Below are 11038 nucleotides of genomic sequence, written 5' to 3'. Positions count from 1 at the left end.
ATGTTTAAACAGAGTTTAGTATTTTATTGATGTTTAGTTCAAGGACCTTAGAGTTAAACTGTCTTGGTTTAAAATAGCATCTCTGCCACCTTTTAGCTACATATCTTAGTTCTACCACACTGGAAACTTTTCTGAGATTCACCATTGCAAGGATTAAATGGTATACAGTAATTAGAAAGAGAGTTTAGCACTACACATAGCAAAGAGGAAGCAATCACTAACTGATTACTCTCATAAGACATCTAAATACTTTTGATATATTTTCTTTGCCATATTTTGGGGGAAAGGACAAAATGAATACTTTCCAGAAAATACAAAATACAACCAAAGAACAAATAACTTGCCTAATGAAATGTGTGCAAATTCCAGTTGCTAGATTAGTGGAGTGACTACTGTCTCAGTATTTATTTTTCTGTATTCATTAGGATAAATTTTAAAGCAATGGTTTCCAGTGTATCACAGATTCTGGAGACTCTGTAGACCTCACTTAGGAGCTAATGGAATCAAAGACCCAATGGGCAGCATTCTGTCTCTCCTCTACTAGAGCAGGTCCACTTTCCACTTTTTTCTTTTTCTGTAGAGAGTATTTTGTCTTCTGAAGGAGGCTGCTGTTTTGCTTGCAGATGACAGACACTTCTGAGATTGGTGTCTCAACATTTTGACTCTATCAAAAATTTTCAAAATGGACAGAACCACTCAACTCTTTGACTCTATCAAAAATTTCCTAAGATGGACAGACCCAGCCACACAATCTATAGGTCACATGCTAAATTAAAATGCAGGCCTCTTTAAAATTTATAAGGAACTTGAGGACAGTGACAGCAGAACTTAAACCAAATCAGGGGCTCTTCTGAGTGTAGGGTCCTCTGTGACTGCACAGGTTGCAGGCCCATGAAGCCAGCCCTAAAGATGGGACAGGACAAGGCCTGGGTGGACACAGATGTATAGGATTCTACTGCTGGGGCTTCATCAAGGTTCCATAGGAAGGGAGGCAGTGTGCTGCCAAATGTTCATCAGAATCAGCAGGTTCCTCTTCCCCGCTTCTGTCACCAGTGTGCTGAGGCTTCTAGCCATTAATTAGCATGCTGGCATTGTTTGCACGAATCATGCCTCCACAGCCCTGTTCTGATGGAGCAGTGAAAAGGTAAGTCAGCTTTAATATCAAACTAAAAGAAATGAAACATATTTGAGAAGCTGTTTCTAAGTTGCATATATTTTAGAAATCTTCTCTACCTCATTAAAATTAATAAAATATTTAGCAATCTTAATTTAAAAGTGAGCAAATTGTTTCTGGAAGGTACCCGTTTCCTAGAAGAGAGAGTCAATACTGAGAATGAGAGTGTCCAATGAACTGCTGCTTTATGGTTTATTATCTTTTCTTTTCTTTGGCTTTTTAGATGAAGACATAGCTATAAGTTTTCTGTATTCCATTGGATTGATAGCCTGGCAACGTCAAAGCTGTAGACCTGATGAAGCAGAGCATACATTATGATGTAAAACCTTTGATTATATGTCTCTACCACAATTTGGGATAAAGGCTCTCATGGCAAAACAAAACAGATAAACACAAAAGTGTTTTTTCCCCCCTAGTCAAGGGTTCATTTTTCAGTTTCTTTCCCCTAGGTCTACTTCAAGGATGCCATATCTGAGACACTTTCAGATTCTGCTATTTATTAGCTTTGATTTAGGAGGCCTACTCTTAGGAATATCAAGCTGTCAAACATCAGGTGCCTCTGGATTTATCTTTTTTTGGGCTATTCTTTTGCAACATGAAAGCTGTCTTGCAGGAGACCTTCTTTGTCATAGGGCTCTCCTAAAAGTGCACACAATTAAAATATTAATAACAGCCACTTGAAATTAGTTGGGACAGTACAGTGTTGTCATGCCTGACACACTGTCCAAACTCCCTACGTGTTGTTTTGGATGTTATAGAGCCCTTTCCAGCTTTCTTCTTCAATACTGAGCCACTGGTTCCCCAGCTGCTCGGGAGGATGTCAGCTCATGGCTTGCCTACTGACTTCCTCTCTGGGAATTGCCTTGGCCTAGGAGTGCTGCCTTCCCAGTACAGACTAACTTTGATAACTGGTAGACAGAAAATTTGAAGGCCTGATCCTCTCACTCCAACGGGGAACACCTCTGAGGGAAATCTATACCAGCTTCAGAGTTTCTCGTGGCCTTAGTTGGTCCAGGCCTTCGTGTGACTGTGTCACAGACTTCTCCCTTGGTCCAATCCTGCTCCCTTTTTCTCCTATAGGTATTAATCCAACAGCAGAACCAACTATGTCTCTCGTGGGACTCAGTACAAAATGAAAATGCAGAGTGCTTCAAAAAGCAGGAAAAGAGTGCCACTAAAGATACTAAAACATAAAGCTTTCCCCTTTCTTCCGTGGCTTCTCTCTTGCTTTGTCCAGATGTTTTTACTGTTGTTGTTATTGTTGTCTAGTGCCATTCTAGGTAAAGAAATGTTAGTTTTTTAAATTATTAGCATGAATTTTGGTGTTAATCTTCAGATTGTGCAATGCTTGTTTTAAAGGCAAACATAGAGCATTTAATTCATATTTTGAATCATTGAAATTACACAATTCATTTTTATAGTAGTGTGAATATGTGTCCCTCCAAAATTTATATGTTGAAACCTAATCACCAATGTGATGGTAACAGAAGGGAAGGCCTTTGGTAGATAATTAGGTCATGAGGGCAGGGACTTCATGAATGGAATTTGTGCTGTTATAAAAGAGACCCTGAAGAGTTCCCTTGCTCCTTTAACCATGTGGGGACACAGGGAGAGGGCCCCATCTGTTAACCAGAAAGCTGGCCCTCAGCAGACAACTGAATCTACTGACCCCTTGGTCTTGAGCTGCCCAGGATCCAGAACTGTGAGAAATAGAGTTCATTCATTTATAAGCTATCCAGGTGACGGTGTTTTGCTAGAGTGTCCTGAACAGTGTAGGACAATTTTTCATGTCTCATACATGTACTAATATCTACTCATTCCTTCCCTTGTGCTCCCTTTATATCTTTCTATACCTGCAGGTAAGGAATTTGGCCCAGAATTAAGTAAGAGAACATGAAGGTATGATTTAAACAATCATGGGTTGAGAGGTATGGAGAACTTACTAACATTGTTCTGAGAAATCTATATTATTTGTGATTCCAATAGCAAGAGAAGCTTCTCAAGTGGTCAGAAATATTTAAAGAATTCCTTTGAAAACTATATGCCAGTACATGGCACATATTATTTGCTTATAAAAGTATCTAAGATGTTTAACACATTTTGATTGAATGTAGTACTTAGGTAAAGTGAGCAGTCATAGAAATAGTAAGCATCTGTATCCAAGTAATCTAACTTGGGAAATAGTAATTTTAATTATTTATGGGCTAGATAAATGATATTGGAACATGTTTTTTATGAGGCACTATGCACCTTTGTGGAGTCCTTCTGCAGGTCTCAAAAATAATGAGCTACATACAGTATCATTTGTCACCAATTACATGAATCAGAAAGTCATGAGTGTTTTCATAGTTTCAGTGCTACATACTTTATTTCCAAGGCATATTCCTAGTTTATATATCAATTCTATTATACTTCATTAACAGAAAATAGAAAGATATTTATCAAAGCATTATAGAAATAATTTTAGCAGAAAGAAAACGTATGCATAGAATCTTCTGAGAAATATTTTAAGTTGTATTATTTGGGAGGAAGTATTGATACTGCATTATTTAATTATCTGAAGAAAGGGAATAAAATGTATTAATTCATCAGTTTATAAATCCATAGTACTCATTGCTGAATTAATTAACTTCATATTTATGTGCTTCTTTTTCTACTAAATTCAGCTAATACTATGTTTAGGATTCTCTCTAAAATAAACAAACAAAAATCACCATTTTATGAGTTATAAAAGTGGATTCTTAGGTGTTTTACAGCCAACCCACACAAGCTCTTAGAAGAAGGCAAACCTAACATATCTAACTAGCCCCTTAGTGCTTTTTTATCTTTTCCAGTGTTCTTAAATTTTAATGATGGTTGTCACCATCAAAATAAGGTTTTATTTCACATAAGCTATAGACAATTATCCTTCACTGGAATTACAATCAGAGTCCTAATTACCTTACTAAAATATTTGCTTCCTATTTATAAACAATAACATGGTTTATTTAGATTTAATATGTATACAGAAAAGTTTTCAGGAAATGATTATTCAGTTATAATCTAGTACTTTGTTTAGTGGGCAGATGGGTTTTACTTAGAAGTTCTTATCATGGCATCATTAATTTTTGCAGAGCACTAATTTCTATTTTTCCCTCCTTTTTGATTTCTAAGGTTATAACCCGTTTTTATGAGTTGTACCAATGTAATATAGTAAGGGGCCCTGTAAACAAGGGTTACTACAGAATAGGAATATAAAATCAGCTCACATCACCCATTTTTCTAACTTGAATTTTAGGCTGTCCATCATTACACAAAAGGACCTATTTATGGATGGGGAAATGGGACCTAAGTCAAACCTTTAAAAACGGACTTATTGGAAAGTGTATTTTAAAGTTCACATTTGGAGTAAGTGAAAATTGAATGAAATCACTTATTTAAGGTACATCAAAATCATTAGGCCATAAAACCCTTGACTCAGTATCATGAGGAAGGTCACATTTGATGTCAGGTTATTAAAAACAGAAAATGAAGGAAGAGCAGGTCAAGCCAAACCTGAAGCTGTGACGAGCTGATGAAGCAAAGATAGAATCTGTATCTATAGCTGTGTAAATATCTATATGTCAATTTCTATGTCTACATCTAAAGTTATTACCATAGAGAACAATGAGTACAGAATGAGCGGTTGGTGAATATCATGCATATATAGGGCCAATCCAAGATAGGGGATATCTAATCAGACATGAGGACACAGGACAGGCGATTGAAATCAGAGTGAAAGAACAGAAGTAGAATTTGGGCTTAAACAAAACATTTATTCTGGACCTGAACCAATAGAGAATGGCAAAGCCAAGATTAACATCTTAGATTCAATATAGATAGAATCATTGGGGTTAGATTATTTATATTATTTTAGGAGCTACCTGCTCTGGGTATTAGTAACTCACTTGAAAGATGAATGTCACTATTTTGCAAAGCAGTCTCTCCATGGGGAACTCAAAGACTGTAGGATACACATACATGGCATGTCTTTCAATGTATGGAAATATAGAAAATATTGTTTGGCTCAATGAGAGTTAATAAGCCTAAAGGTTCTGAATGGTCTTATATTGTACTCTGAATTTGGATCATTCTTAAATAGATTAAATTTATTTTCCAGTGTAAAAATTTTTGTCCACAACACATGGCATGTCTATACTGTATATATAATTAAAAGCAGCAGCTACTCCATATCTGTATGGAACTTTAGACATTGCCATTTATTTGATTATTACAGTACCTGTTGAGAAAGGGATCACTGGCATTATTTCCATTTTATAGATGAAGAAATGTTTCAGAAATAATGCATCCACTAAATTTCAAATGCCTAATATAGGGGAAGGCAAGAATACTAGAAATGCATCTTCCAATTACTGGTTAAATACGACTGATACTAAGCAATCTTATATTCACTAAAGCTACCAGGTTCTGTTTGGCATCTATGTTTTCCTTACTACTTAATTTTTTTGTTGTTTAATGAAAGCTATATAGGGTAAAATTAATTAATGTAATTTGCCATTTAATCACCTTAGAATACTCAGGGTTTGATTTAGAAAATATCAATGATATGCATTCCATTCATGGAATAGAAGTAAAGGGACATTCTAACTGAGGCATTGGCAAATTTTTAATTTTTAATTCTGTAAAGAGACAGATACAACTTTGGCTTTGTTGACCATATAGTCTCTGCTGCAAGTACTCAACTCTGCACAGACAATGCATAAGCAAATGAGCATGGCTGTGTTCCATTAATAGAAACAGATCTCTGCTCTAGATGGTGAAGCGAGCATCTTTTCTTACCGTCACAATACCTAAGTGGTCTCAAAAACACAAAGAAAGCTACCCTACTCCTCATATCCTTTTGGAATTATTTTAATACCATATACCTATATTAAATGGTTTCTACTCAGAAACCGATAAATTTGATTCAAAAAATAATGCTGATAAAGAGAAATCAGGTAACATATCAAGAAATAAAAACTATTGTAGAGATGACTTATGCATGGTTATATATATGACATTGACAGCATATCCTTAATTATTACATTATTATCTGAATTTGAGGTCATTTTAATAACAAAAATTCAAGTTTTAGGAAAAGTTTTTGCAATAATACACATGAGTAATTAAAATGTTTCTAAGACAATATATTATTGAACTAATGAAAGCTTCATAAATTGAAAGAATAAACTTGGAATGCTTATTTGTTCATATGTTGTAATGATAGATTTAAAAACGCTTTCATGAAATATATGTGTATGTTTACAGTCTTGAGATTACTTCCATTTAAGTCTTTACTATTTGATTTTTGATATCTTTTCAGGGTAGCAATTTTAGAAGAATAATAGCACGCAATAGTAAATAATTATTGTAAATCCTTATCATCAAAGTTACATTCTTTAGGTGTTTTTTGATTATACAGTTGGGAAGTCAGTGCAATTTAGAAATGAATTCCCTTCCCCTATGAAATCAGACATTAGCTTGAAATAAAGCCTTCAGACATACCCAAGCCAAAGAGGAAAATATACATATCCCATAGAGATTGTCTACCTTTTTAAAAAAAAGAAAAAAAAAAGCTAAGGTGCTTTGATTAATGTCCAGCTTTCTACATAGCCTAATTTATAAAACTACCTCTACCAATATACTCTAAAATCATATATGTAATTTAATGATTTATATTTAATACAGTAATGTAGATTTTTATCAAATAATGAGAGAACTTAGGAAATACTGATCTTTAGTGTACACACATGTATCAATTTTTATGGAGTATTTTCTTTTCAACATGTAACATATATGATATATTTACTAATATTTCTTCATTTACAAATTTTTATGCCTTTCAATTTATTTGTGTACAATTTAAATAATTTGTTTGATTATTTGTCTTTGAGACAGAGCCTTGCTCTTTCAGGCAGGCTGGAGTTCAGTGGTCCAAAAATGGGTCACTGCAGCCTCTGATTCTCATGCTTAAGTGATTGTTCTGCCTGAGTCTCTCAAACTACTGAAACAACAGGCATGAGCCATCATGTCAGGCAAAATAATTTGTGTAGTACCCAAAGCATAATTAATTAAAATATATCTATACTCTCATTGTAGGGCATACACTGCTGTTCAGTTGATTTTCTGTCCAGTGGCCACTCCTCTTGACTTTCAATATAGGAACAGCTCAGTGATTTTCCCATAGGAAATCATTACTTTCCACTTCTCATTTCGTATGGTAAAGGAATAAATATTTCACCCAGCTTAAGCACATCAAGTTTATTCCTTTCCCACAGCCATATTGATTTATTTAATAATAAGCAGGTGACCCAAGTGGAACAAAGGTCAAGTTCAGGACTTTCGCTGGAAATACTGAGACACAGGTGTTTTCTTTTGATAATGTCCTTGAACAATTTGAATATGCTCTTGTGCAGGCCCAACATAAAATGTTTGAAAATGAAATCAAGGGGAATAGAAGAGAACTGTGGACAGATGACATAAATGAAATTTTGAGCTATATCAGTAATGAAGCTCACTCTCCCTCATCCCTTTACCTTTTGGTTTGTTTGTTTTGTTTTTGGCTTAAGCAAGTTAAAGAGCGTTTGTTATCACTTAAAACTAAAAGGGTCTTGACTAGGACACTGGACATCTACAGAAGTTCACTGGAGCCATTTATTGTATTTCCTTTCAGTTGTTATGGATGAATGCATGAATGCATTTGTCATCATGATCATTTTTTACAAAATTATATGAAAGATTAAGACTATTAAAAATAAATTTTATCTTATATAGTTTTAATTAAACAGTGATATATTACTAGTCAGAAAAAGTTAAAATTGTAAAGAACTCTTAGTTGCTAGAAAAACAAAAATATCAATCTCCGCTTCAATTTGTAAAAGACAATAAAAATTGTAAATAGGAAATAGACACAAAACACAGTAAAAATAATCTAGTATAATCTAAAGAGAAGATAAAAAAAGGCTAAACATTTCAATATTAACAATAATATAGGACGGGCGTAGTGGTTCACACCTATAATCCCAGCACTTTGATAGTCTGAGGCAGGCAGATCACCTGACATCAGGAGTTCAAGACCAGCCTGGCCAACATGGTGAAAGTCTGTTTCTACTAAAAATACAAAAATTAGCCAGGCATGATGGTGAGCTCATGTAATACTGGCTCCTAGGGAGGCTGAGGCTTGAACCTGGAAGGCAGAGGTTGCAGTAAATTGAAATCACAGCATTGCACTCCGACCTGGGCGACAGAAGAAGACTCAATACCCTCCCCCCAAAAATACACCCTCCCCCTACACACAAACACACACACAGGCACACACACATACACGCACGCATATATATGTATATAACTTAAAATTCTGCATAAAAGGCAAAACTGCATAATGGATACATTATTTCATTTTATCAATTTTGAAAAGATTAAAAAATATTAGTGTTGATAGAGGTTCAATAAATATGTCATTTCTATGTTACTAGAAGGAATTAAAATTGTTTTAACTATTAGAGGACATTTGGTAAAGGCTATTTTGATGTAGAGGTTTGATATAAACTTAGCTGCAGGTTAACCTGCTTCAGGGGAAGAAAAATTTGAGCTGTGTTAAATAGTAAGAAACAATAAAATAGGAACAATAACTATATTGCTTTGTGATATCTAGTTAAGAATGTATTAATCATTTCAACAAATGTAAATTCATTTACATTAAAATAGTATTATAAAACTTTTCCAAAGTACCTATGCAAAAGTCAAATAATCCCTAAAATTTCTCTGCCTCCAAATGAGGGTAAATGTTGACTAAAAACAAACATGTTTATCTCATTTGATTAATATTTTTAACTTACTAAATATGTGCTTTTTGTTAATTTGTAGGTTTAGAAAATGATAATTATATTTTATGTATTCTGTTAAGACTCTATATCTGTGCTGTCCAATACAGTGGCCACTAGTCACATATGGCTATACAACATTTGAGATGTAATTACTTAACTTGCGATACATATTTTTAAATTTTATGTTGCTTTAATACATTGAAATGTGAAAAATGAAGCAATGAAACATACTTTTTCCTTTAAACATAGCTATAGTTTTGGTAAGACTACCTTTTAATTTATCCATTGCATTACATAAAACATTTATGTTGTTTTATAGCGTACATTTGGCTACATGTATCATTTTTTTGTATTACACATGAACACACAATCAAGTTGGTATCAACAGATTGATTCTGTTTAAATGATTATTTCTACATAATGTAACATTGTAATATGTTTAATTGAGTATCTTACCCAGACAGTTGTAATGATACTAACGATACTTAGGTAAAACAAAAGCAGTTATAAAATTAAAATACCTAGTTTTATTTTAATTATAGTATAATTGAATTATTTGCACAATTACCCTGAATTTAGAATAATAATGCAATACTGAGGCAGAAATAAATGGAGATGCTGAGACTGCCTCCAGCTGGAAAAAAGAATGAAAAAGACTCTGGTAGGAGGTATGTAATAGATTTCATAATAAATGGCAATTTGGTTTGCTACAGAACAAAATGTAAAAGCTGTTTTTTAATGAAAAAAAGAATAGTAGTGAAGTAGGCAATTGGAGTAATTTTCAGCAAATAGTGAATCTGCTATATTTTATCTTAACAGTAAAAAAGAATGAAAGTATTAAAAGAAAATAAAAATTGAATGTGTAACAAGAGATTTTAAATGGTTGCAACAGGATCTGATATTTCAACCCTGGCCAACTATAAAATAGCTTAGATTCTTGCATGAGTATGTACACACAAACTCACACACACTTTTAGGTAAAGAGACGGCAAATTATTTCTTTACAAAAGTTTTTTTTTTTTTTTAACACAATTTTAAGTAAAAGACTAAAATTGAGATTTTTTTTTAAGAAGTGAAAGATCTTCAGTTAAGCCATCAATAACATTTGCTTATGAGATATAAAATCTTTCTAAAATATAAAGATCATTGCTCCAACAATTTAAAATATTGCAAATATCTAATGAGTAATGCCATATAAGAGACATGACTCAATGAATATTTTGGTTGTATTTTGTCTTAGAGGACTTACAAATATTTTGTGAAACATTAATTTGCAGCTTAAAGCTCAAATTTGTGGAATCTTCTACACCTAACAAAAAAGCATTTCACCTGGACTTGAAAAATAAATTCGCTCTATTATGAAGGACAGTGTCCTAGTTATGTTAAGAATAATCCAAATTTATTGGACTTTTAGAACAAGAGATGGATGCTTCTTTTATTGCTTCATTCTACCATGTGATAGATATTAAAATGTTGGTGCTCAGTTTTCTGAAGCAGATCCTCAGAAAGTGTCAAGACTACCAATAAGCCAATACTTGTTGATTGAACTATGGAAATGTTTTGCAATAAATTACTGGCTATTGTTTTCATTTCAACATTTCTATTACAACGAAAGAAATTATTGCCAAATATCCAATAATCATAGACAAAAAGATAATTCCAGCATGACTTACATTCCCTCATTGGTGTCACACTACATATCAAAAAGCTAAATTTGGCACTTCAATGAATGGAAAAGCTCATCTGTCACCACTTAGATTGTTATAAGAATTTATGTTGACATTCAAATTTTCCAAATACAAACCAAATAATAAAGATTATTTCTACTATAAATTTATATGCAGAAGATTTAAATGGTAACCAAATAGAGTTACATAAATTGACTGAGAAATCTATAGGAAAAACTTGAAGACCATTTATTGATTTTAATACATTTAGAATTTTATTCAATTTAATCTTCTTTGAATTCAATGTTAATAATACTGAGTTGGCACAAGTGTTAATGATACTACTTGGACAG

The 11038-nt window shown here is 33.3% G+C and overlaps 1 long non-coding RNA gene across 1 annotated transcript; it reads left to right on the top strand.

Moving 5' to 3' along the window:
* Positions 1-1056: 1056 nt before the first annotated feature.
* LOC116560963 lies at positions 1057-3214 on the top strand. Its single transcript, XR_004273237.1, has 3 exons — positions 1057-1144; positions 1933-2085; positions 3034-3214. It is a non-coding gene; the product is annotated as an uncharacterized LOC116560963 (long non-coding RNA).
* The last annotated feature ends 7824 nt before the right edge of the window (positions 3215-11038 follow it).

Source organism: Sapajus apella, unplaced genomic scaffold (assembly GCF_009761245.1).
Source record: "Sapajus apella isolate SASKATOON/1434 unplaced genomic scaffold, GSC_monkey_1.0 scaffold28, whole genome shotgun sequence".
NCBI classification, from domain to species: Eukaryota; Metazoa; Chordata; class Mammalia; order Primates; family Cebidae; genus Sapajus; species Sapajus apella.
This window is presented reverse-complemented; position numbering and strand designations above follow the sequence as displayed.